A 20503-nucleotide genomic window follows, 5' to 3' on the forward strand; every position below is an offset into this window, starting at 1 on the left:
ATGTTTATCAAGACGAGTGCTCTATAAATTCATGCTCCCAAAAATTCATGTACTACTATCGTGATTTTGGGGTGCAGAGCGCAGGAATTTAGTTGGTGGTCCTAATCCACCAAGCTAATGCAGCTTCATAAGATCCTATCTGTCAGCTGAGCTACGGTAGCAACGGGTGTGCTCTGGTCAGCCTGAGTTGCAAAGCAATTTGGCTAGATAAGCATCTTCTGATACAAAAAGTTTTAAGGGTAGGACAAGCCTTACATGACTGTTTCTTGTAATTATTCATTCACACAGATCATCTTTTTTGACATACTTTGGAAAAATTTTGAAGTGTTCCCAAGATGTAGGACAAGTGGCTGGATCGTAAGAGCATAGATATTTCAGATCCAGGTGGGTAAATATCTGAACTACCTCAGGCAAGATAAACCCAAAGTTTTGTTCCTCACAAACCAATCACAGAAATGAAAAATTACCATTCTTGTAATAAGACAATATGTAAAATGACAAACAAAATATGACAATAGGGAAGTCAGTGGCTTTGTTACATACTCTCATAATCTGGCCCTTAAAAGCTATCTCCTGGCTACATCATTGTTGCAGTGAAATTCATTGTTCTCTTTACACATCTTTGAAACTCTCATGTATCAATGACTATAAGATCAGAGTATGATCATCTTCAAGGAAGAGTTGGTAGCTCACTCTTCACCAGGGTTGTAGAATGACCAAATCTGGACTTCTGCACACATTGTCAGGAATTTTGTCTGATTTTCTATTTTGAGGGATGTGGTGTGGGGGTGTGTGTGTGTCGCGCAGAATGTGCTCTTAAGTTCCTGTATTCAGTTAGTGCTGTGATCATGCTCAGGAAGGTCCTCCACTGAAGTCAGGGCAGGTACAACAAAATGAGAATTCTGGATTTGGCTTCATTGTCCAAATTCACAGTGTCTGGGAGATGAATAAGCCAGGCTGATACTTACAATGATGCGTAGCCATTCTCAGACAGTTTAGCATAATACGTTATTCCAAAAATCTTTTGAACATGCCAGCATTTGGACATTCATAAGGTTTTTAACAAAGAACTCTCTAAATGCATTTAAAACCATTTTAAGCCTTGTATCACTAACAAGCAGACCGGAAGAATTAAGTTGCTGTGACTTTGCATTAGTGGCCATGACAGCATACATTCAGTTCTGACATTTACTGTTATTCCCATGACACCCATAAATACTGCAGACAGCTAGCTGGCTGATCACACATTGCTTGGCTTAGCTGCTTCTATAATTTAGGGGGGGTTAAGTTAGCATTTGAAAAATAGAAACTTTTTTACATTTCATATTTATTACTTTGCAATCTTCAAAAGGAAAATCACCCCACACACACCATGTTCTGATCCATCCAGTGAAAAGTTCCTCAAGGACCAATAATTCCTATTGTTGTTAGTCAGTTCTCTAATATTACAGATTAATGTGGAATATCTTTTTCTGACTCCTGTTTGTGGCCTTGCCCATATGATTTCCTTCACGATATTTTGGGGTGTGTCATTTAATCATTCAAGGTCATCACAGACATTTTGCCTCCTGCAGCAGTGAATCCCACAGTTTACTTACACATGTTAAATATATTTCCCAATAATTGTAAAACATGCCGCTTCTTTCCTTTTCTTTCTCTCCATTCGCACTGCCAAATGTTACAGTAAAAGGAACTCTAAAGCTTTTTTTTCCTGCTACCATTTCAGCTAGTCCCTGTGTCTTAAAATCTTTGCTTTAGCAAAGCATTTCAAATACAACAGTAGCATTGAAGAATATAAAGATGTCATATGTTTGATTTTCCTCTGCTCATTTAAAAAATGTGTTATCTGTATTTTCTGTAATTTCTGGTGGAGGCTGGGCAGAAATCGATATTGCTATTTATGTTTGCTCCTAGGGAGAGGTTCTGCCTACCCAGAGCACAGTAATTGTGCTCAGTAATTGAAGTATGGGATTATTTTAGGCTAATGTGTGTTTACTTGCTCCAAGTTAAATTTCATCACTGCTACTTCTATTTCCATCTGAAATATTTCTTAATCCTCCATAATTTTTCACCATCTCTGCTGAAGCACTTCTCCAATAGTATTACTGACTGCCCTGTTTCTGTCTTCTTCCTTCCGCACATCAAATGTCTGGGATTTTTTGGTGTTATCTTAGAAGTTTAATTTGTATCTAATGCGGATTTGGACCATTATATCAGATACTGAGCCAGAGTCGTGTGGCTTTTGTGATGAGCAGTCCTGTCTCACCAATGTGCAGGTTCTAGGAGCTGACAAGCATATTGATAGGGGCTTGACTGCTGGTTTTCCAGAAGGCTTTTGGCAAGGTCCTTCACCAGAGGCTCTTAAGGAAATTCAGACATTACAAGGAGGAAGGCAGTTGCATGGTTAAATAACTGGGTAAAAGACAGGGAACAGAAGATAAGGGTAAACGTTCAGTAAATGGTCAGAAGGCTGTTTTTCACCTTCATGAGCAACTTAGGAGTAGGTATCAATGACAGATGAGGTATCAATCTTTACAAATAATATGAAGTTATTCAGGATGGAGCAACTGTCAAGGACTGCAGAAGCTGCTAACAAAACTGAGTAACTGTTTAAATGTATTTTGCACCCAGTTATTAAATGTGTTGCTTTATTTGCCTCATCTCATAAAGACAGAGTGGGAAAAAGCTCATAGGAGAACAGCAAAGATCACGGGTATGGAGTATCTTCCATGTGAAGGAAGACTGTGCAGACCAGGACTCTTCAGCCCAGAAAAGCTCCAATATGTGACAGAGGCATATAAAACCATAAATAGCCAGAGAAGTTTATTGTTTATTTTCTTTCCCTGTGGGACAATTAGGGTTCAGCCAATGAAGCTCGCAGGAAGCAAGTTCACACTGAACAAAACAGGGTGAATCTTTATACAATATGTAGTTAAACTGGTGGGAAGCCTTGCTGTAGGATGCTATGAATGATGGCCATTTACACGATCTCAAGAGGACACTGTGTAAAAGCCTGGACAGGAAATCCTGTCGAGCTATTAAATGCAAAGATTTTCCTGAATCCCTCTGGAGAGGTCCATAAGCTGCACATTCGTGGCAAGAGTGCATACCAGGAGGTGTCACTGGAGGCTTTGCATCCCCAGGCACCTGCTGGTGGCCACGACTGGCAACAGGACACAGGGTTAGACACCGTGCAGCCATTTCTTATGGTCTGCTCCCCTCAGGACACTTGGAACAGCTTCTCTTCTTAAGCGACAGCAGATGTTGTGCCTAACTGATGATATCCCAGTCAGCAAAGTTACAAAAAGACCCGTCAGCTGTATATTGAGGCCAAGAAAGTTCAGGCTGAGACACAGGTTTTAAACACGTAAGGTCATTTCTGTTTGGAAGCCTTAGTCCAGCCGCAGCACGCGCCTGCTCACTGAAAGCTTTGGAAGCAACTAAGATTTCCCTGGGGCTGCTGAGCTCAGCAGAACGGGAACGGTTTGCTCCTGCGGACTGTCCTTTCTTTTGCTAGCTGCATGCTTCCCAGATCCCTCCCTGCTAATGAGGGCCACAGAGAGGCCACCAGGACCCTTCTACTTGTGAAGGAGAAGTTGAGTAATTGCTGGCTGCATGTGCCCCTCTCTCCGTACCCTTCCCAGCAGGTGCACTGGCTCTTCCCTTGCTACGCAGCCCCTCCTCGCTTCCCCAGTTGCTGCATTGCTGCCCCTACCAGATCTTGGCAGCTCTCCTGATGTTGTAAACTGAAGGAGGGTGGCTATCCTCATTTCCCACTCTTGCTATTAATCCTACTCCTCTGTCCTTGTTGAGATACTATTTCCACCTTCGCCCCGCTGATCTCCCACCTTCCAGGGCCGATGTCGCCCATGCAGCCGCCCCTGCCAGGCACCGCTGCCTGCACCTGCCTGTGGCTCCTGCTGCTCTCCGCAGACCTCACCTTGCCCCCTGCGGAACAATGGGGCTTGCTGGGCGGCTTTGCCTCTTTGCTCTGTTTTCTTCTGCCTGAGCTCTAACCGGGGAATTGTTCCTTGCTTTGTGCTCAAGGTTAAGAAGCTGAACTAGTTCCCCAGGTGTTCCTTATTGAAAATGTCCCAAACCCAAAAGTAGTTAAGTATTTATATGCCCCTTGTTACTCCTGAAAGCAAAAGGAAAACACACTTTCCCTGCCATTGTCCCTGTTTGACATTTGCCATAGCAAAATTTACAGAGGAGTTTGGTGTATGGCCCATTTGTGCATCATATTTTTAATTTGGAAACACAAGAAACCCAAAGCCTCATTGCCATGAAAAAGTAATGCTCAAATCTGTAAGAATATAAACTATACTTTATAAAACAAGCTCTGCTTTTCTCTCACAGCTCCCATCTCAGGTTGCTTTCACTTGGTCCTTAGTGATAAAATGGCACCATAAACTTGTTTTATGTCCTGCTCTGTAGTAAAGCACAGTGTAGTAGGTGGCAGACACAAGAAATTTGTATTCTTAGTCACTTCACTGTGAAAGGTATTAATCACAAATGAGCGGTAGCCTCAACATGTCAAATTTATAAACAGCAGAGAAAATGGAGATGGACCAAAGTAAAGGTATGAAGAAAAGTTCAGTCTTTACCAGCCCCTGAGGGCTGATGGTGTGATTTTCCTCTGAGTGGTGGAAGGGAGTCAGAGAGGGTCTTAGACTTTCTCTTGTGCTATCCTCCTGCAGATGGCTGGGCTCGGGGCTGGTGGGTGTGCCCGTGTTCTTCGCAGAACTCTGCAAGGGAATGCTGAGATGTGGGGCTAGAAGACATGAAGCTCGGTGCACGGCAAATGCTGTGTCTGCAGCTCACTGCTTGCAAGTCCCGATGCAGACGGAAGTGGAAGGGTGAATGATGCATCTGATACTGCAACTGTGGCTGGCTGTGGCTTTGGAAAGAGCAGAAAACTAGTCATGCAGGAAGTGTGCCTGAAGCTTTGATCTCCCTATAAAATTATCACTTTTCTCCACTATTGAAATAGATGTACCACATATGCATTAAGCCAAATGGAAGAGAGCATTAGTTTTTGGACTGTCACTGTCTTTAAGCACCAGCAAGAAAAGAGGACTTTGTTTTCCTGCTTCAGATACTACAGATTCTGTGGGACGTTGACATTTTCTTACAAGCCGTCTGTGAACTTACTCAAGAGAAGGGCAAGTTAATGAGGCAAACATTGTTTGCCTTAAGTGTCTGTTTCTCCTGTGTGTCCGGGGGCTGTGACACAGTCCTGCAGACTAAAATGCAACCCCCAACAAACACTAACGATAAAAAAGGAAAGCAAACAGAAAAATACCTTACCGTCTCAGAGATTTGCTTTTCCTTGCTCTTTCTTCTTACTTCCTCGGTGTTTTCCACATGAAATCCTGTGGCTTGACTGTCACACCATGGGCAAACAAGCAGGGCCGGTCTTTCGCGTTGCTGCACTCAGCATGGTCCCCAAAGCTATTTTGATGAGAGTTGTGGGTGGGTGAGAGGGGTGGGCTGAGCTTGGGTGGCCGCTCTGGCTTCCAGACGAAGCTGGATCTCCCTGGTACAAGAGGCAGTCGGTGGCTGCAGAGCCTGGACAACTGACAGACCACCCTGAGCCCCTCACCAGAGAGCTCCAGCCATGGGAGGGATAATAACAGACACCCAGTTGCCTCCCTCTGGAAAACTAAAGGAAGAGGAAAGGCTAGCGCAAAGTTTCTGGAGGTCATAATCCAAGAGCTCTGGGGCATCCTGCTGTCAGTGGGAAGAATTAGTGGCTGCAGAAAAAAAGGATAAATGCAGAGGTCAAGAGTGATGTGGAGAGCTAGACACACAGAGGGGAGAGGAGGGAGGGCAGACAGCCTGGAACGTGCCTGGGTCGTAGATGAGCATGAACCAGGTTCTGGTTCGGCCTTGTGGACATCAAGAAAATGATGTGGCCCTGTTGTATCCTGCACAGCGTGTTGTCGGTTCTGTGCGTCGCCTGTGCTGCACCTCTCTGGCCCTGGCTGAGTTAGGGCACAGGCAGAGACCCCCTCTCCTGTCTGGCACGCCACATCCAGCACAGCCCGGACACAGCCGGCCTGCTTCTGGTTCTGCAGAAGCTCGTCTCTTGCCTGTGTGAGACCCTCTTGGGAAAGCTGGCCACCAGAAAAGGCAGTTTCCTAACCTGGGGAAGAAGCTGGTAGAGCAGGGCCCTGCAGGTAACTTCAGTCAGCTTTGCATAGTCCTACTCAGCTTCTCCTCCAGCCCAGGGTGAGGATGCACAGCAAGGTAAAGAGAGAGAACACAGAGCTCGGAACAGATAGGATGGGCTACCTATGTAGCTGTTTGTGCCTTAATGGCATTTGTCACCGTGCAGGTGGCTGGAGAACCCAGATAGTGTGTAAGGCACCTTCTGCCCTTCTTTAGTGCTGTGCGTGTCAGCTCAGCCACATGCACACAGTCATGCTTGCAGAGGTGGCAGGTTGACATCCAACACAGAAGTACTGTGTAGTATCATTCTGTGCAAAGCCCATGGGTGAAATACTGGTATTTTGCCATTCCGGTATGTATCTTAGTGACATAGTTCTGCACAGTTGCAAGCAGAAGTATAAAATGGGTTTCTTTCTACCTTTTCCTTTTTTTTTTTTTCCCCTAAAGGTGTGAAGAAAGAAGTACAAAAAGACTGGGATGCTAACAGGCCTGTTGTCTCATCCCCTAAGAGATCAGCGGTAACAACCACCAGGCTCCATTCACCAGGTAATTATGAACCAAAACCCACTGCTCAGGGAAGATTTAAACTTGTTGACTTTGCATCTCTTGTCAACACACTAAGTGGAGACCTGCTATTAAGTGAGGACTGATTGTGTCCAAGGTTCATTAAGCCGGCTCTGAGTACAGCAGGCTTTATCGTACCAACGCATGAGCTGAACAAACTTTTGTTTTCTTTGTTACAACCGCGAAGTCATCTCTCCGTCAAAACAAAGAGTTGTTGCTATTACATCTTTAAGGTCACGGGAACATTTATGTTTATCATTACGATTTTCTTCTCTAACAAGAGAACAGATAGGTATAGTGAAATAAAAGACACCTCAGATACCTGGAATGAGAGTATACTGTATATTGCCTGGGATCTACTCTTACTGTTTGCAGAGGCGCTGAATTTCCTGGGCTGTTTCTGTGCAAGACTGGAAAAGGGGTTATCTATAGAAATAACCTTCAGAGTGCTATTGGGGCATTGTCAGCTTAGCCCTCAACATTGCGTACAAACACATGGGTTTAGCATTTCTGAAGAATACCTTTGCTTATTTACTAAAATGAAGGGAATTTCTTTCTATTTATGTTTCCTACGTGTACATCAACAGATGTATAAGGTACCTAAAGGCTTTTCTAAGGCTGGCCTTTGGCTGATAACGCTTCTGAAATGCGTGGGCATGGTCCCAATGATTTCTTTGTGCTTGCAGTTTATCTCCTGTTCTGTTGCCTCATTTTTTAGACTCTACTTAAATACTTCAAATGTCATCTCTACAGCTATATGATGCTTGAGTTGTTACTATTATGGGGGGCAGAACCCCATGTTTCTTCATTTGATGGTAAAGTAAAAAAAATGTAGAACAGCTCTTTGGCCTCTAGAACATTCATCAAGAGTCTCTTCATGTTTACTAAACTCAAACTCTTCTTCCTCCTTCACGCCCAACAAAATCCAGAAAATGGGAGGTTAAATTTAATCTTCCCAGGCACCGACAGGATTCAGAATTCTCCTCACGAAGCTACTAGGGTAAAAACATGAACTTACCACTGTCTTCTGAATCATACAATTTTTAGGCTGTTTTGCAACTGGTGAGATCACCAAGAGAGATCCAAAGAAAAATTTGTTGTGCAGAGTGCCTGGCCAGCAGCTCACCAGCATTTATAACGGTGGGACTCCAGTTTAAGCACCAGAACTGACTGTGGTGGTAGCAGCATGTTACAGAACAGCTGATTTGCTTCCACTAGAACTGGAAAGCAAAATGAAACATAGGCGTATTGGTACTGCGTGTTTCTGTTGTCCTAAGGAGGCCTGCATTTCCACAGGTCACTTAATGGTTTTCAAGGCTGAAATTTTTGGCATATCCAATTCGTAAGTCCTCAAATGTTGCTTCATTGTCATGACAGGTTGAGTAAGTGCCCTCTCTCCCACTGCACAGACTGATTTAGGATTTCTTAAGCTTGGTTGTCTGAAATTATGACAACCTGAAATTGTTTATCACTGTAAGGATCAAATAGGAAGGTAAACCTCATCTTTATCTTTTGAGAGTAGCCTTTAGCATTCTATGAAATGACAACAGCAATAACAGAAATAACAAACAGACAATGTTTTCACCTATTTAACAATTCCAAAAAACAATCAAAGCAGCCATTAAACAGGACAAGGCGTGAGTGTAGCTGGGGCTAAGGGGCAGTAGCACAGCCTTTCCTCCATCTGGATCACAAACTTGTGAGGCATTTACTCTTTGTGATAGGAGAGCAGGTGTCCTCCAGGTAACTGCCACACCTACATGTGGCCATGAAACAGGCTGTAAAACTTTAGAGTGCTGTCTTTAGGTTGTGTTCCCTCTGTTACTGGCCTCCTCACGTACAATTCTTTTAAATCAGTGCTGGTCTTTGACTGTCATGCAAATTTTTTTTAGCCTTGAATCTGATCTTTAGACTTTTGGTCAGTCCTCCTGCAGACTTGCAAGGAGTTTTGAGATGCAGAGTCTCATAGCGATATCTATTTTATCTATTGATGCAATCCCATTCCTGAAATATGTGTATAGGAAGAGGTGTACATAGATGCAGGTGCTCTGCATCCACTCCATTTTAGGATGGTGCCGTCTGTTTCTGACATCTGTCACTCTACAAATTGCTTGTTATCAGTCCTCTGAAAGTAATTTTCTCATTTTTCTTATGAAAATGTCCAAAATTGGACAGTTAAAGGGCAAATAAATTGCATTCCCCATCTAAATCCTCATGGACTGTGTTAATTGTGAGTATATACTTGTCATGTCTCCTAGTTCAAACACAAGTAGATAAAAAAGACCTGGGAGTTTTGAAGTGGATCAAAGGGGTTCGGTGATTATTTCAGCATACACGAGGTCTCCCCCCTGGTCCCACCATCAGCAAAAAGGACATTCAGGATCAGGGCCAGCATCATTAATACATACCCTGTTTTGTGCAGAGCAACAGAAGGGAGACACGAATGGCAGAGTAAGCTTAGTAAGCTGCTTTTCAGACCCAAACGAACTGAGAAGTTCAGATTCATCCCTGAGGAGAATAGCACAATTTCATTTGCAAGGACAGCTTATGACACTGACGAGGACAACACAGAGATGTGTGTTTCAAGTGCTCCAGTGAACAGGAAAGCTAGAAAGATATAAGGCAAAGCAACCTGATGGGTTTCTGTTTTCATTAAAACTGGACTGATTTCAAGAGCTTCCCTTTACACTTCTCCCTATGCCTTTTGTTGTAACATCACCACGCTGCCTCAACAGCCCAAGATTTTTACACTAGAAAGACAGATATCTGTGGCTGTTGCTCCTATGAATCTCTTATTTTGTGATAATACCTACTGCCTACTGCCCAGCTAAGAGCCCCTTTACATGAATGGAAGAATCTGTAAGAAAATAGCATTCCTGAACAAAAAGGCGTAGGCTTTAACTGACACGAAAATGGATAGAGGGCAATGGCTGTGCTGGTTGAACTCTCTTAATGACAGAAAGTCCTCTCTCTCTCTCATCCGGTATTGTAGTATTTAGGACTTGCAACATCGTAAAGTTAGTTTTGACATGTTGGGAAACCTGGTATTCCTCCTTACAAATGCCAGTCATGGGCACAAATTGTGTCAAAGGCTGTTTTGCACTCGTGGCTCTCTGCGGTTGCAGCACGAGATACTTGGGGTCATGAGGGAGCATCTCTGGAGCTAGTTCCCTGTAAGCTTAGCCTGGAGCCAGGACACAGTCCAGCAAATTGGAAGACATGCTCCCAGTGGCTCCACGCAAGTCAGGGATCTAAAAAAGTAGGAATATGCTCCTGGTGTATTGTTCTGGAAAAGCTATGCTGCTTCCCTGCCTGATGTAGTAAAATTGCCCTAAGGGTCTGTTTGCACACCCAGGCCACAGTCTGAAAAATCTAAAATATCTAAAGCACATCTAACAAAATTACCTCTGGAACAATGCTCGGCTTCGTAAATTGGTTCCAACTCATACCATGAGATGCATCTCTGTGGAAAGATTCTTCTGGGTTTTGGGAAAGGGGTAGGTAGCATCCACAGTGGAAGACTGTCCCCTGTTACCTTCATTGCCGACAACTAGTTGGAGACATTGTTCCTGTGTTGTTTTGCAGGAACTGCGTGCTACAAGACTGTAAGACCACAAGATACTCTTTTTTTTTTTTTTTTATTCCTTTTCTTTTTTCCCAGATTCTTCCGTACCCAACCCTTGCTGCCAGCACAGCAGTGTTTGTTTTTCGTCTATCCAGACCAATGTCCTCCATTCCTAGTAACGCATGGGAACCAGGTGTCTGGCTGTTTTCTGCCTCTTTCTTACTGACTCGAGCTCCTCGGCTAAAAGCTTGATACTAGTAGGAGGAGCTCAAGAAGTGAACCAGGAATTCCTGGCCAGTATTCAGGAATGAGCTAGAAAGCAACAACTGAGGAGACACAAGGGTAGCAACAAGAATCCTTAAATCAAAGGTGTTGCCCCAGCCTGATGTTTGCAGACAGTTCTCAGGAAGCTAAGAAGATAAAGACAAAACAGATGGTCCAAGCAGTGGCTTGAGCAACCTGGCACTGCGGCGAATGAAGAGATGGGACGCAGCTTGATGCAAGCAAATGTCAATTTATTGTACAGAAGCACGAGTTTTTATAGACTTTCAGAAGCTGCGCGTTTTAAACAGATTGGTTCTTGAAGCTAAGCCTTGCATACTAGGCAATCCCTGATTGGTGGTTAACTACCAGCAATCAACAGCAAGGTGTTACCTTTCCTTGGCGCCATCCGTCTCCCACCCCCCTGTGCTCTGCAAACACGCCTCATCATGTTAATTGTTGTCTAGACAAGCTCGAGCAAATTCCCCTCAGCTAACTGATTCCCGCGCATGGTCCCAGTTTGCAGACCGCTCCTGCATCTCCCCCTTCCTGTTGCACAAAAAGAACCTTTGAAACCGAACAAGTAAAAACAAGGTATAAGTAATAGAACAAATAAAAAACTGAGACATATTATCAGTGTCAAAATAACCCACTGTCTTTGTTCCGTACAATTTTACAATTTCCCCTTTTTGTTTTTGAACACCTAGTACCAGGTTTGCCATGTTCTGCAGGGCCCTTGCAAACATGACAGCAACCAAGGTAATAGCAAACAAACAATACTGCCAATTGATTGAATGAATGCCAAAAAGGCTGAAATTTTCTCAGATTTTGATAACATGTTGCTGCAATGGGGCGCCTAAAATCCACGCAGCACATACCATCAAAATCCTCACAGCCATGTCCCTGAACCAACAACAAAAAACAGTGGCAATTTTGACTTACATTCTTAACTGCCTACCAAACAAGGTGATTTAACTCTTTAATGCTTTCCCTGCTGTTACTCTGGGTAAGATAGGAACCGCTGCGACACATTCCCATCATAGCCTCCTACTACTTTAACATCTACAGAAAAACAATTATCAACAAAGTGTAAACAATATCATCTTCTTTTGGATTAATATTATACATAGGTGGAAGGGCACACCAAACAAGAACTGGTTCAGTCAAAAAGTCCGAAACATAGCATGCCTTCTCTGAACATACCTCTGGGGTCATTCCCTTCATTCCCTCTTTTTTTATGCAAAGAGAAACACTTTTACCGTAACAAAGAAGCCCCTATTTACATCTCTGAGCCCGGACACAAACCGCAGCTGTATGCTCCACCAGGCTCAGGGCAGAAATCATTCATGCAGTTACACAGCTATATATCACTACAAGCATGCAGACACCTATTAAACACTAGATAACCATGTTTATCTTTCCTCCTCTCCTTCACAATACCTAGCTGTTCTCTCATCTCTTGTTAGGTCAAATATTCTCCAGTTTCCTCTCCTGTATATCTCTTCAGACATTCTCTATCCTCCCCTTTTTTGCTTAATTGCGAGGAGGCAAAGGGTGTGTGTAGCTGGGTGACCATGACCTGCTTTACGTTACAATCAACTAAACACTGAATACAGGAAAAAAAAAGCATGGGAGACATAAGGCAAACATCAATAAGGTGGTTAAAGATAATTATAATAAATCCTGTAATACTTTTGAGTCATGGCCCAAAGTTTCCCAGCCGTGAGAAGAGACCAAAGGCATCCCGCCCCTGGCTCTGTTGCAGATCTTTGTTTTAAGGCTTTTGAGTTTTGTATACTTTTGTAAATTAATTCACAGTGGTCACTCAGATTCACGTAACACATCCTATCAAAGTCTTCACACTTGTGTCCCTGTGCTAATAATAAAAATCAATAGCACCTCGGTTCTGTAGCAACATATGATGGACAGAATCAACATCTGTTAATAAGCCAGAAAAAAAAGAACAGTATTTGTAGTATTACTTTGTTTAGCAAGCTAGCAGCCTAATTTACTAAGCAAGTTAAGAGCGTGTGCTATTCTTACAGAAGAGATTAGAGAAGCAAAAATCTGTTATGCTGCATTCCAGAACTCAGCCTGAGAATTACAGTCTGCTGTGAGTTCTGCGTTACAATCATTTGACACATGTTGGGGTTGCGATTGTGAAAGTTGCCCGTTTACAATTTTCATTGGCATTATCACAGCTAGTTGTTTTAAAAGCAACCCTTGAGCTTCCTGATGTTCGACTTGTTGCAAAATATTCTGAAGCCAATCAATCAAGTTAGTATTACAGTTAGTGACTCTCCAGGACCCTGCAAGACTGTGGCAAGACTCCCGCATCCGGACTGCCTTAATAGCCGTCTCATTCATTTGCAAACAGTTGTCCCTGGGATACCTTGCCTGAGTCACAGAATCGGCACAGTTAATTGCTCCAGCCAACTGCTCATAGTTAACAGCAATTCCCCGATTAAGGTTTTCAATCAAGGCCACTACACATAGCTCACAAAAATCAAATAACCACATCATATACTGTATCAGTTAGTACCATACAAAGCAATAACTTCCAATCATGCAGTGTGAGCGTATAAGGCTCTGCCATCACTTCAAGAAGGGACATAGCAAATGTATTATGAATCCTCCCTTCCCGCACTGCTTTGCTTAACTCTTTAACAGCCTCGTATTGCACAGGCTGCCACTCTGCAGGTTGATTTGTCTGACAAAATACTGAACATGCCATAGCGACTCCCAAAACTCATAACTGAAGTGTTTCCCACTTGCATTCCTGCCACCAATCCCTCAGACTCCCTTTCACCCTCCCCAAAAATACAATCAATGCATCAGGAGAGACAAGGGGGTGGGGGAAAGGTCTAGCTCCTTTTCCAGATCTATAGGACCTGGATCAAAAGGTTTATCAGTGTCAATGGAATCACTGTCCAAGTTGTCCTGTTCCCGTGCTTGCTCCTGTGTTGTGAGGGTCGCTGCAGTCAGTGACAGAAGCTTTGGGGGCAGAGGAGGTGTGGACGGAATCGCCATCGCTGACGGTGTCTTGAGAAGAGTTGCGCTGTCGGTGGAATTTACAGCTTCCCCTGGTTTAGCACCATTAGTAGAAATAGTCCACACTTGGCAAAGAGTAGTCAGAATTTGCCACCAAGATGCTAAATGCATTCCCGACACGGAGCTCCCCTCCGCGGCAGCATCATACAATTGGCTGCTGTATGTGCACACTTTCATTCTTTCAAAGTCTCTAAAGTTTCTTGGCTGCTCACCTGTCTCGATGAATACAGGTGTTATCCTCGGGGTTTAGGTTGTCCGCCTGGTCCAGACAGCCAGACGATCGTTCACAGCCAAGCCGTCTCCTCCGGAACGCAGCCCTCTTCCACGAGCTGTCTTTTCCCCGTCCTTATTCTTCCAAGGCTTCGGAACACCACCATAGGGGTCACCATTTGAGGAGACTGAGGCACGGACTCCCTGATCTGACTAGAAGACCCTTCATGAGTCCATATACGTCTCTTTCTGGGGACGAAGCCTGATTCCCCATTACGGATTTCCCACAGCTCACCTCTCAACTCCGGAGGGATTTCTGGCCGGCTCCTGCTTCCTTTCAGCAGATCATTCAAAGTTCTGCGGGATTTGCTGCATGTCGCTCAGATAAGCGATTCGAGAGCCCTTCACGTTAGATCCTTAAACGCATCACGTCGGGGTCACCAATTTGCGGCGAATGAAGAGACGGGACGCAGCTTGATGCAAGCAAATGTCAATTTATTGTACAGAAGCACGAGGTTTTATAGACTTTCAGAAGCTGCGCGTTTTAAACAGATTGGTTCTTGAAGCTAAGCCTTGCATACTAGGCAATCCCTGATTGGTGGTTAACTACCAGCAATCAACAGCAAGGTGTTACCTTTCCTTGGCGCCATCCTTGGCGCCATCCGTCTCCCACTCCCCTGTGCTCTGCAAACACGCCTCATCATGTTAATTGTTGTCTAGACAAGCTCGAGCAAATTCCCCTCAGCTAACTGATTCCCGCGCATGGTCCCAGTTTGCAGACCGCTCCTGCATGGCACTACCAGAACACTGCCCTTTCTTGCTTCATCCTCCCGAGTATCTCCAGAGAAAGGAGTAGCTGACCCAGGCAGGATATGAACTTAAATTAGGATAAAAGCCTCACTTCCCCGAAGTGGCTTATCGTGAGCGAGCTTTAGTTCCTGAGCCATTCACGTGAATATGACACCGTGTTTGAGCTGATATCCTGAACACAAGCTACACCAGTGGTTCCACATCTTTATACGGGATCAGACTTGCTTCAAGCCAGCCTGGAGCACGTCAGAGGAGCCAGAGTTGGTCGGGGCCCATTTCTGCGGGCAAACCGTACAGCGCTGCTGCTGTGACCGACGGTGCAGAGAGAGCAGCCATGCAGGGTCAGCGGTGTAACAGTCAGCACCGTGTGGCACCTGGGGGCATTTCTGTACAGATCTGTTTTGTGCTGCAACTTTAGAAGTGTTACAAAGGGCAGAGCAAGGGGGACTGGCAAGGTAGACTGCAGTATTGCTGAGAAAAAGAAGTCGCGAATCCCAATAGCAAGCAACCCATGCTGTGTTTGCATTCAGGGAAGGACAACTCCAGTCCCACATTGTCCTATTTGGAGGCAAAAGGAAATCTACAAAGGCCATCTGGGACCTCTGTCAAGTCACCAATGCTTGGGGTTGAGGTGGTCAAAGAAATCATGTGTAGAGTGTAGACATCATCCTACTGTTTCCCACATCCACAACAGGATAAGCTGAGTCTCAGTCTGGATGTGCCCATTTCTCTCACTGTTATCCAAGGGGGTCCAGCATCACGCATCAAGATGCAGACCTCTGTTGTTGATGTCTAGCATAGGTGAGAGGGAACCTTCCTCTAACAACCTCAGTTCTCAGTAAGACGTTCTTAGGAGAGCTCTCCCTGGCTCATAGCAGACCTTCAGGCTCAGAGCCTGCGGTGAGATGACTGTTACAAAGGTTTGAGCTTTGGCCCCTACAGAAACATATTGCACTGTGCACTTGCTTTTTTTGAAAGTCATTACAGATCTGTGTGAATGCTGCAGACCTTTTTTTCTTTTATAGGGCTGAGTCCCAAGGGCCTTAGAAACACAGGAAGGTCATATCCATACATATAAAGGGACCCTGATGGTCTTTTCTTCTCTCCTTTGTAGGACATCCCAAGCAAAGGCCAACCACCCCAAAGAGGGGATTCTCCCCCAAACCGGGAGAGAGTCAAGATGCTGAAAAGCAGTTCAGAGACTGAAGGAAGAGTGTGATGAGCAGTCCCAGCAATTATGCAATATTCAAGGTGACCTTAAAAGGGCCAGCTGTGGCTTTGATGTCTTTGCTATAACACAGCACTTTTTCAGGCAGGTAAGTGCAATGAGTATTTTCCAGATTTCAAGCTCCTTTGCCAGCTGATTTCCAAAAATTGTTGGGCTGTTTTTAAATCCTTGGGGTAATCTTGTCCATGTTAACTGCATTTTTCACCCAGTTTGAGGATTTTCCCATTCAAAAGCAAACAGTTTTCTGCTTTCCTTTCCCAAAGGTATACAAAAGAAAGCATCTGTCAAATCAAGCACTGTAAACCACTGATAAGTCTCATTTAATGCTGTTAACAGTGTATAAGGATTTGCTACTACAGGATAAATGTCCTTAACTATTTGATTCACTGCTCTCAAATCTTGCACCAGCCTATATTCACCCGAAGGTTTTCTGACTGGTAAAATAGGAGTATTATACTCAGATTCACATTCTTCCAAAATTTTATACTCCATAAGTTTATCAATTAATTTCTTAGTTCCCGTCTAACTTATGGTTTGATTGGATATTGTTTAATTTTCACTGTCCCTGCACCTTCCTTCAAATCTATTTTGACAGGCTCTGTTAGTTTCGATTTACCAGGAATATTTGTTTCCCATACAGTAGGGATCACTGCCAAATCCACCTCCGGTGGAATTTCTTGTTCCTTTACTCTTTCTTGTATCATCAAGATTTCTCCTGTTTTTGACTCAGGTATTTTCAAGAAAATTTCTCCTTCATCAAAAACAATTTGTGCATTTAATTTGGATAAAAAATCCCTTCCTAACAAGGGTATCGGACATTTTTGTACATACAAGAATTCATGTGTGATTATCTTATTTCCAAATTTCAAATCCAGGGGTTGCAGGAATGGCCTGTTTTTGTTCCAATTTTTCCTTTACAGGTATTTAACACCAAAAATGTCGCTCCTGTATCCACTCCCAATCTCACAGGTTGAGCAACTTTTTATTATTTTTTTCCACTTTATTATCAAAAGTTATAGCCATTACCAAATTATCTGTAATAGTTAGCTTACATTCATCCTGCCAGTCTTTTCTCTGTCTTAAGGAACAAATCCACATTTGGCATTTTACTTCTCTCTTACTATTCTGCAGTTAATGCTGTATTGTGTTATAATTCAGTGTCCCATTCATGGGCCACTTTTCCTGATCATCCAATATATAAAGGCCACCAATTATTACAATACTCAAATTATTACAATACTCAATCTGGCTCTTTTGCAGATCATCCTGTAAATTTCCCCAATGTGCCAATAAACATCCCAACAAAGAATTTTTCAGGATTTTGTCATTTACAGCAAGATTACCCATGCTTTTACTTTTAAACATCCGAGTTAACTTAGTTGCCATGGTATAATCACTCACAGTACAATACACAATTATTCAACTCTGTCACTCCGATCCGCGGATCCACACTCGCTTTCGTTCTCAATTGCACATCTCACCCTTACAGCCACACTCACACTTTTCCACAATTGTTACTTTAAACAAACATATGAAACAATATTATACACTTCTTAGTTTTCTTCTCAATACACAAAGTACACAATTCTGTAACACAAAAAAAACCCTTCTAACTTCTTGTTAGAGGCACTACCTTAGAGAACACTATAGCATATAGGTTCTCTTGTCTACATTTTTGTCCAACCCTGCAATAGCTTTCGCTTATGTCTTACGGGCAGACGACTAGGCTTCCACTTCAACAAGGATCCTTTAGTCCAACCCTGCACAGCTTTCACCACGACTGGCAGGCAGACTTACTCAGTGGGACTCTAACCCACTCCTTACCATACACTTACTATAGTGGGACTCTAACCCACTTGCTCCAGTGCACTTACTTTAGTGGGACTCTAACCCACTCACTACAATTACAAAAGGAAGTGTCTTACCAAAATCCAGGGAACATCATGAAAAGCCTTACAGATCGGGGATCAATGGGTATCCCCAAGAAATCCTCTGTGCTGGCTGGAACCAATCACGTCCCCAATTCTTCCTGTCTCCAGTGGGGTCCCATGTGGATCACCAAAACTGTTACCGAAATCTCAGAATGAAGAACTTATCGACACCAATGTGATGTAGATAAGCAGACACTTCTTTATTGACGGCCGGGTGCGTGAGTGAGTCCTCTCACAATCAACACACACCAAGTTTCAAAATCAGACACCATATATAAAACTTATTCATACATATTCATTAAGTATTCATGCATAAACATAATAATTCCCAAAAATCATTAACATACTCTCCTTCCATATCCGATTCTGCACAGTAAAGGTTAGAAAAGTCCAGAAATGGGTCTGGGGTACCATTTGGGTAGGTGGTATGTGAGTCGGTGGTCGCGATCTCCCCCTGCCGGAATTACCTGCTACTAAAGTTCACGGTTTCTTGGCAGGTAACCACAAGCTGTTCCAGTTGACTCTCCCCAGTTCCCATTAATCCTATATTCTGACATTTCAATACACTTTCTACATACAGAAGACTAGTCAAATACAAAGAAACCTTTCAAACCCTAAATTTATTACCTAAGTTTTAAACAATGATTCTAGCCCATTCTTCTGGCCTTGGTACAAGACTGTACAAAGGATTTCATAACAGCTTTTACTGTGCAACTATGTTTCATTAAAATATATTTCTTATCCCTCTATATTTCTATTAAAAATTTTATAAAATCAAATAAAGTCTTAACTTAACTTATTAGCAAATCTGTAACAATACCTTCTCGCAGCAAGTTTTAACTTGGGCACCCACAGCCCTGTCTCTCCTGTTCCCTCAGCCCCTTCTCTCTGCCACTGCCACCTTCTTTCTCCTTTGTCTTTGTAGCAGCCAGCACTCCCAAACTGACCCTCAGCTGTGGAGCAGCAAGCAGACCTCTCCCCACAAGAAGCTGGGCATCCTGGGAACACAGGGTTTCTCCCTTCCCATTAGGCAGCTTAATGCCAGCTTTGTAGGTAGCCACAGGTCAGAACTTCCAGGAATTTGCTGGTGCTACATTGGGAAGCACCAATGCTATCAGCTTGGCCATATGGAAAGTTTTCCCCCCATCCTAGTCTTTTTGCTGCCACGCCTACATGCGGATCCAGCCAGGAGCAGTGCCAAGCAGGAGTTCCCAGTGGGCCCTGTATTGTGCCCATTATATGTGGCTAGGTGTTGGAAGTGAAGATGAAGCACTGCATGGTGGCCTCTGTGTGAAGACCTAAGGGGCTGCCCTGGGCTGGACACAGCTGCCTCCACGATACCGAGCTGTCTGTGAGTTTTGTGGCATGGAGAGAACCCATACTGGAGTTACAGGATGAGTTATTCCTTCCCCTGCCCTACCATGGCCTTTCAATTACCATGACCCTTCAAAAAACAATCGAGGGTAGCCTCTTCCAGAAGTCCTCCTTGTCTGAGTGCTTCACAAGCTGGCAGAAGGAAGATGCCATGGGTATCTGCATGTGAGCTCCCTGCTACCCAAGTACCTGATAGGCCAGAAATCAGAAGATTGCGTCAATGTTGACTATGAGGTCACATCTGGCTCTTCATGTGACAGGCCATCCACAAGATTTCCACTTCTGCTCAGTGCTTTCCTTCATTCCCTAATGGATGCCACTGCATGTCACAGCACTATCAAAACTAGGCAGCTGCAACAAGGCTTTTACCATCCCATACCAGGTTAACTTCAATAAATGGCTCCTGTGCCTTGCCCCAGCACTGCCACCAATCCCCCACAAGGTTTCAACGGTTCATCTACTGTCCATGCTGCTTCTTCATCCTCTTCAGACCAGTCCATCCTGCTTCTTGCCTCTGCTGCATCCAGATTCCTCCTTCCCCAGGCTCCTCTTCCATCCAGCCTCTCCTCATCCAGGCCCCCTTCTTCTCCCAGGGCCTACTCCTACATCCAGGGCACCCAACACCCTCCCTCCACTTCTCCCAGACCTCTCCTCACATGATCCTCCTCCTCCACACCCCTTAGAGCTATTTAACTGCTTAGCAGGAACCAGCCACAGCTGCACATTATCCACATCAGCCAACCCACCGCCCCTGAAGCCAGCCCACAGCTGGATATTAACAATGTTAATTAACCTGCTTCATTCCTCTTCTAAGAATTCTTCTACAATTCCCCCCCTTTTTTTTTTCTTTTTTTTCTCTTCCTTCTTAATGACGGTTTAATGATGATTTAATAATCATCACAACCTTTTCACAAATAAACTTTTCATACAGTCAAGACAACTTGTCCGTGAACTCTTTTCTTTTTCTTCTTAACAACTGCATGGTCTGCTTGTAGCTGTAAGTCATCCCATAGGCCCTCCAGAGGTCCCTTCTAAACCTCAGTATTCTGGGGTGCGCTGAGTGTCATGGGCCCTTGAGCAGCCACCAGAAGGCAATGCCTTCAAAGGCAGCTGGTGTATGAATGTTCATAGAATCACAGAATGCACAGAAAGCAGAACTTGGGGAGGGATGAGGCTATGAACTCGGGTATCCCTGGTACGCCTGAGGTTGGGACACCACGTCCACTGAAGTCCATAGCAGGATGACTCATGTTTGCCTGGAGTTCAGGGTTTTTCAGGTCACGATGACTCCCAGGTGCTCTGGGAGACTGACCCGATCTTCCTTTGTAGTTTGAA

General features: G+C 44.1%; 1 long non-coding RNA gene across 1 annotated transcript in view; it reads left to right on the forward strand.

Moving 5' to 3' along the window:
* The window catches only part of LOC308071433, a 127306-nt gene extending 114484 nt beyond the window's left edge, over positions 1–12822 (forward strand). Inside the window, exon 2 of the long non-coding RNA XR_013931204.1 lies at positions 10784–12822. This is a non-coding gene — a long non-coding RNA (uncharacterized lncRNA). The remainder of the gene's footprint in view (positions 1–10783) is intronic.
* The last annotated feature ends 7681 nt before the right edge of the window (positions 12823–20503 follow it).

The sequence above is a fragment of the Falco punctatus genome (assembly GCF_963210335.1).
Source record: "Falco punctatus genome assembly, chromosome: 11".
Taxonomy (NCBI): domain Eukaryota; kingdom Metazoa; phylum Chordata; class Aves; order Falconiformes; family Falconidae; genus Falco; species Falco punctatus.